This window comes from Carassius auratus, chromosome 8, assembly GCF_003368295.1.
Source record: "Carassius auratus strain Wakin chromosome 8, ASM336829v1, whole genome shotgun sequence".
In the NCBI taxonomy this organism is placed as follows: Eukaryota; Metazoa; Chordata; class Actinopteri; order Cypriniformes; family Cyprinidae; genus Carassius; species Carassius auratus.
The window spans coordinates 206,805-214,534 of record NC_039250.1 but is presented as its reverse complement, the minus strand read 5'-3'; the positions used below and the strand labels follow the sequence as shown (position 1 = coordinate 214,534).

At 35.6% G+C, this 7,730-nt stretch overlaps 1 long non-coding RNA gene across 2 annotated transcripts; it reads right to left on the bottom strand.

Moving 5' to 3' along the window:
• Positions 1-2,595: 2,595 nt before the first annotated feature.
• Positions 2,596-6,401, bottom strand: LOC113106873 (uncharacterized). 2 transcript variants are annotated; one of them, XR_003292583.1, is made up of 3 exons: positions 6,335-6,401; positions 4,766-4,897; positions 2,596-2,678 (listed from the first exon to the last, which is right to left on the bottom strand). It is a non-coding gene; the product is annotated as an uncharacterized LOC113106873 (long non-coding RNA). The 2 variants fall into 2 exon arrangements; XR_003292584.1 differs by having other exon boundaries at positions 4,766-4,893.
• Between the last annotated feature and the right edge of the window lie 1,329 nt (positions 6,402-7,730).

Here is a 7,730-nt window from a genome sequence, read left to right as displayed (position 1 = left end):
TTTTGTATTAAAAACACTTTTTTGTTATTGGTCGGATGAAATGTGCAATTGTTTGAGATAGGAATTTTCGTTTTCATGGGGCTGTACGCCAAAATCATCAGTATTAAAACAATAAAAGATCTGAAATATTTCAGTTGTGTGCAATTGATCTAAAATATATGAAAGTTTAATATTTTATCATTACAGAAAATAATGAACTTTATCACAATCTGCAAATTTTTTGAGAAGACCTATATATGAAAGCCGTCTTATTGCTCTCATGGTACTGTGATGTCAACTTCGATCGTCTGCACAGCACTGCTTCAAGTCAAACACACCTATTATCCTTCTAGGGAAAGATAAGTGAAGTTGCTTTTAAATAATAAACTGAGATATATTCAATACAAATATTAAAAACATTTTAATAACTGAATGACCAAAGGTAGGGCAAGACCATGCTACATTTGTGAACAGTAACAAATCAGGAAACGTTTGGCAAGACAAATATTTGAGTTGATATGTGTAGAGATAGTTGTGAATGGCATCTTCTCCAGAACAGAAATCCATAATATTGGCAGTGTGCAGGTGCAGACACTGGTGATGGACTGTGATGAGACACAGGTGAGGAATGATCGTGACCAGGTGAATCTGGTGTCTTAGGAGATCACAGGCTGGTCTGTCCTAAGGTATGGGTGAAGAAAAAGAAACATAAGAGCATTTATGTAACAATGTTCACAAAAAGAGCATCACATCATATAAAACACATTATTATCTTTAGTTTGGGTTAAACTAATTAATTTTACTGTGTTGGAACATTACCAGCTATGCCTATGATGTCTCTATTTGTTTCTCTGTTCTGCTGGGATCTTCATCCCGTGGTAACTATGATTACAACCAAGTCCGGTCTGGATCCAGATCACCTGAGAAAGACAATGCTGACCTTCAGAGGACCTCAGATGATGCTAACCCAGAGACAACAACAGAACTAACAAATATGCTACAAGTGTTACTGCATTATATAATAATTGCTGTTAATGTTCATTGTCTGGTTGACTACGTCTTTGATTAATTTTTCTGAAAAAATCCTGTCATATGCACATAAACTGACAGTCACCACTTATAAGCTACTACTAAATATTTAGAAACGTAATTTCTGTAAAGTTGCTTTGTAATGATTTGTCTTAAAAACGCTATACAAATAAACTTGAATTAATTGAATTAAAAAGATACTTTAAATCTACATTAAAACCACCAGTAGTGACAGCAGGTAACTGTTAATAAGTGAGTAATTAAAACAGTTGATTCATTCAGGAACAAAAAGCCTTCATGTAGCTTAGACGCGCAAAACAGCACTGTGGCTTTGTTTGGAATTATTTGTTGGTGAAATAGTGCAAAAACGTAAGTCTCTTAATAGAACGTATAGTTTATGAAACTGTTGTTAAAAAAAAAAAAAAAAAATTACATTTATATATGGTCATTTTTGAGGAAAAAAAGGCACTGCCATGTGAAATTAACCAAAATGATTAACTATTTAAAGCGGTATTAATATACACATGTTCTTCCCCCGATGTCTTTTAATAGACTGAATCATGCAGTGCACATTCTAAATGAACACACGTAATGCATACACTCTGTAGGTTTTCAATGACTACGTTTACATGCAGCCAATAACCCGTTCAAAAACTGGATATTAGCAATAACCCGTCGCGCACGGCCATTAAACACCGGCAAAAACCCGATAGCTCATATCCCGGTTTTTAAAAACCGGATATAATACCTGGGGTACCCCTTTTAACCTGAATATGGTCTTGTAAATGCGTTTCGGCATATCCCCATCAAAATGTGTGTTCTGCGCATGTCTATTCGCAAGGAATCTTGGTCTTTTGAGTCTTTGGATACAGGAAGACGAATCGGATAAGACGCACATTGCGTCCTACGTCCAGACGCTAACCGTGCGTCGCAGTTTACATCAGGAATATTGGCGACTGATTACACATTCCATGTATACAGGAGTAACTCTCTCTGCTCACACATGTAAACGGGTTATCCCGAATGTTTCAGAAACCCAAATAGTGACCTTAACCCGACCATAACCCGAATTTTAACAGCTTGTAAAGGTAGTCAATGTTTTTTTTTTTTTGCGTTGTTAGAATATTGTTCAAGATAGCTCATTGTCAAGGTATTACTTTACTATATCATGTTTATGTGTGCCATTTTATTTGTTCTATCTGAAGTCTCTCACAAAGAGTGAGCCTCAGCGCAAACTTGTATTCTTCAATTCACTCTGATGATGCAGGGGAAAAAAAAAAAAATCTTCGGTCTGTCCAATGAATATAACAGTCATTAGGTCCATCAGACTGAAGTGACCAAATATATTTAAGACCTATCTTATCTTAATTTAAGACATTTAAATACTTTTTAAGGCCTTATATTAGGAAAACACTATTTAAGACATTTTAAGACTTTTTGAGGACCTGCAGACACCCTGAATATAGCGGTAAATATAGTGGTATCAAATTGATCAGAAAAATTAAAATTATTTGCAGCTTAAAACAAACTATTCCTGACCAACAACACAATTTTTAATTTATTACCTCATCCGAGTGATATAGAGATTCAATAGTTGAGGATGGAGGAGAGGGTCCTCACCAGGTCTGGTTTCCACAGCTGGTGCAGCCAAGGCAGAAGAAACAGGGAAACTAGAGAAAAAGAAAATGTGTGCCAGACACATCACTCATATATCAAAGGAATAAATATAATACACAGTTAATAATAATAATAATAAAAAGTGTTTTACAACAAGGTGTCCACATTGAGTCTGTGGGTTGCCATTGTAAAAATCAACTACATCCAACATCCACAGTAAACCAGAATCAAGCCTGTATTAACAGTTACAGAAAAATAGAATATAATAACAATTGTTTGTTATGAAGCTATGGTAATTTTGCATTTATCTCCATACTAAATGTGTTCAGGTTACCGTTTTTCATGATACCAGACTTGTAGAGAAAAAGTTTTTTTTCTTACTGTGTAGTGAAGAGGCATTTATGGTTTACATGTGGCTACCATGACCTAAAAATGTTTAGTACTATGAATATGGTGAGTTTAATGAGCAAATATAAAGAAAAGCAAAAGCTATAAAGACCCAACTCAGAGAAGCTGTCAGAATACTAAATATTTTCATAGATATATATTTTTTAAGACTTAACACAGATGTTGTTTAAACAAATTTATATTTCACCCAACTTAACTTGAGTGCTTTACTGCCAAATATCCAATTTCATATAGAGAAAAAATTAATAAAAATTACCATTGCTACTGTGGCAAATTGTGTGGCACTGAAATATTCAGGGCAAGTGTAATGTGACACACAGAGAGAAAACGATAAATGTACACATTTCAATATTTTCATACTCTTTTAGTACTGACTGTCAAATTAAATTAAAATGCCTAATAAATATAATAACTAATAAAATAAACAAATTTTTAAATATCTTCAACATATGGTGAAAAAAACACCCATTACATTTACAAATAAACAGAGGTAGCAAACAAGTAACCTTTGACATTATGTCCTTGAGGTAACCCTCACCCTAAAAAAAAAAACATCTGATCTAAGCAATATTAAACCATTAAACTGTAGCAATATTTATAACAACTCTAAACATGAACACATTGTGTTTCTTGTATTAAGCTCAGGAAAAGTAATAAAAAAATAAAAAAATATATATGAATGAATGTCACGTGACCGTAGGCTACATATATGCGATGACCGTTGTAATTTGTATCAGATGACCGTTGTAATTTCCTCAGCCTACTGTACCCTCAACATTTTTTGATTATTTTCCCCACATTAATAACCTGTAAATAGAACCATTTGTATATATTAAGTTCCTGTTCATTCATTACATGTCTTCTACTACTGTGTTTTTTAAAAGTTAATTAGTCGTCTTTAAGTTTGTTTGTAGTTTGTCGTCAGTTCGTCAAGTGGTTGGTAAGTAACATTTATTTGATTAATCAGCCTTTTGATATCTTTACGTTTGATTATATTCGAGATAAGAATCATTATACATGTAAACACATACACTTAAATACAAACAACCTAACTTAAACTAAATACTGAAATGTTAAGGGCGCTTTTTTCCCCTCGCGAAAACAGCTGATGTACGTTACGTCATCAAATTCACTCAACGCCATTCTGAGCGAATCCAATCATCGGTCGGGCGGGAAAATCTGAAGCGCTGCCCTGTCAATACTGATTGGCTATGGCCTATTGGTACTGAGGAATATAACGTAGAAATGTAAAATGTTGCTATACATTGCACTTGCACTGAATCAAAATCCATCGCTCTGTACCTCAAATAGTATACTTTTCAGGGACACCCATTTGTGATGGTCCAAAAACTAAGTGGACAATCAAGTGCACTTGTATTTTACACCGCAATAACAAGTAAGATTTACACTCAGCGCTTTTCGAAATTGCTCACTAGCTTTCATCATTCCTACAAGTTTGCTTTAGTATTGGACGTCGTAATGGGCTATCTCGGATTGATTTAGACCCACCAGCTCTGACAAATGTAAGGCAAGTCAACCATGAAACAGAGGCTCCGAGCTAACGTAATAACAGAGGCTCCGGCTAACGTAATAACAGCGGCCGGATCAAGTTACACAAGCACTAAACGTATATGATGTCCAGTTAACATACACGAAATCACAAAAAGTCCTGTTCAGTGACAACAGTTTAACAAACTCACGGTTGCGGGATTTCGTTTCAAGTTCACCTTACCAAACCATTCAGACTTCGCTTGTACCATGACGCTGATCAATTTTCTCAGTTGAATAAGGCTTTGAACCCGTGCCATGTTGTTCTTGCAGCGCGAGCGCGACATCAGCACCTACCATCCAATCGAATGCCTTGCTTGAAACAGAGGAAACCCAATTAAAATCTCGCGAGACACTAAGCGCCATTCAACTCTCACCTGAAGATTAGATAGACACCAAGCATGGCATTATTGTTATTGTTGCATAAGATTTCTATTTTAAATAAGTGCTATTGTTTTTAACTTTTATCAAAGAATCCTGAAAAATGTTCACTGGTTTCAAAAGAAAATAAATAAATAAATAAATAAATACATAAAACACATATACTAAGCTGCACAACTATTTCCAACACTTATAATAAATCATCATATTAGAAGGATTTCTGAAGGACCATGTGACACTGAAGACTGAAGTAATGATGCTGAAAAACCAGCTTTGCATCTCAGAACAATTATATTATATATATATTATATATCAAAGTATATTAAAATAAGACACCTATATTTTTAATTTCCAAAAATATTTCACAATATTACCTTTTTTCTGTGATCACATGATACTTTGGAAATCATTTTAATACGCTGATTTGATGCACACAATTGTGAAAAGATTTACATTGAATATATTTACAGTGAAAATGTATTTTCATAAAATAAACAGTCTTACGTAATACCATTTCTTTCAAACACATGAAAATCTAACCAGTACCGAACTTTTGTCTGTGTAAATGTATAATTATATGTGAACAGATCTCTTAGGTGCAACTGATGTTTTTAAAAGAACACTGTGATGAAAAGAGAATTTAATCTATGTTTAAACCTCAATTTACAGGAAGACTGTTCAATTCTCTGATTTAAAGTTTAGATATGTTAATAGTATATCTTACTGTAAGTCATTTCAAATTTCCAAGCATTTAAACTATGTCCTTTGTTGTTAATTTGACCTACAGAAAGTTCATTCCATTCACCATCCGTCAACCAACTAAAGGTTATGTAACCATTATGTTCAGTGCCATAGTCGACCTTGGTAGGCCAGTAAACAAACAACAAAAAAAAAAAAAACAATAGGTTTGTTTGGTTATCTTAAGGTCTTAATACTATGGCTTCAAATAAACCATCCTATTGGACACTTAAGACGGAAAAGCAAAAGGACAAGGTGGCCAATCAGGCAAATGCAAGACAAACAGGCACAAACTTGGGCGGAAAGAATTGGGTTTGGATGCCACAGTAAAACTGGTCAAGGTCAAAATGATGATGAAGATACATTCATGGACTGTCTCTCTCATGTTGATGAGACTGAAGATGTCAGAAGTGTTCCTGATGTCAGTGAATCAGACACAGAATCAGATCCAAATTCATTAAATGATGATTTGCATCCTTGCTACTGAACACAAACTCAAACATGTGGCATTGAATTCATTGCTCAACATTCTACGGCTACACAGTTTAAAATCTGCCAAAAGACTCGAGGACATTGCTAGGAACTGTGCGTTTAAAACCCTGAAATACAAGACAAGGCTGGTGGCCAGTATTACCATCTTGGAGTGCTGAATTCAATTGCAGAGGTGCTACATCAGAATGTTGACATTCTGCGCAACATTCCACACCACTGGAGCTTCAGGTCAGCATTGATGGTTTGCCACTCTATAAGAGCTCAGCAACACAGTTCTGGCCCATCTAGAGACACTGCAAAACATCAAACAAGAGCAAACCAGTGACAATAGGTTTATTTTGTGGCACAAGTAAACCTACATCCCTAGCAGAGTACCTTCAAGAATTCATCTCTGAAGTAAATTAATTAGCTAAAGGATTTGAATTTGATGGAGTGATGTTAAATTTAATACTCTCTTTCGATGGTCTGTGATGCAACCTGCCCGTGCATTCCTGAAAAATGTTAAAGGTCACACAGGCTATCACGGATGTGAAAAATGCACACAGGATGGTTTGTACCTAGAAAACAGAATGACATTTCCAAGAACTGAAATGCCTTTAAGAACTAATGAGAGCTTCAGAAACAAGACAGATGCTGATCATCATCACGGTCCATCACCTCTTGAAGAAACATCCCTAAACATGGTCTCTGGTTTCCCCCTCGACTACATGCACCATCATGAGACAGCTTCTTCTCTTGTGGCTGAAGATGGGTCCTCTGACTTGTAGGCTGTCAGGATTTCAAATAAACACATTGTCAGAAAGACTGTTAAATGCTCGGAGAAGTGTGCCCATGGAGTTTGCAATGAAACCAAGGGCACTGAGAGAAATTGATAGGTGGAAGGCAACAGAGTTTAGGCAGTTTTTACTGTATACCGGACCTGTCATGATGAAAGATCTCCTTAACACACAGGTGTACAAAAATTTCTTGCTACTTTTTGTGGGAATCTTCATCCTGAGTAACAACAGTTTGATTTAAGAATACTGTGATTATGCCAATGACTTACTGGTGCTCTTTGTCTCTCACTTTGGTCAACTGTATGGTCCACAATTCTTGTCCTACAATGCACACTGCCTTGTACATCTTGCAGATGATGCAAAAAAGCATGGTGTCCTTGACAACTTCAGTGCTTTCAAGTATGAGAATCACCTAAACAAACTCAAAAGACTTCTGAGGAAACCAACATGCCCTCTGAGTCAAATAATAAAAAGACTCTCAGAAATGCAAAGATGCTGCAAAAAAAACTCACAATATAAAGAGTTGAGAACAAGCCAACACACTCTGAAATTGGATCAGGCAAACAGTCACGTTTGCATTGGCGGCAAAGTTGCTAAGCTGCAAAACATCATTTCATTAAGGGATGAAATGTATGTAGCTTACAATACCTTCAACCACCAGGAATCCTTGTTTGACTATCCACTGCCATCCTCTACACTTGGCATTCATTTAGTGGATGACCTCTCAACAACAGTTGATTTCTGCAATTTTGAGGAAATAGA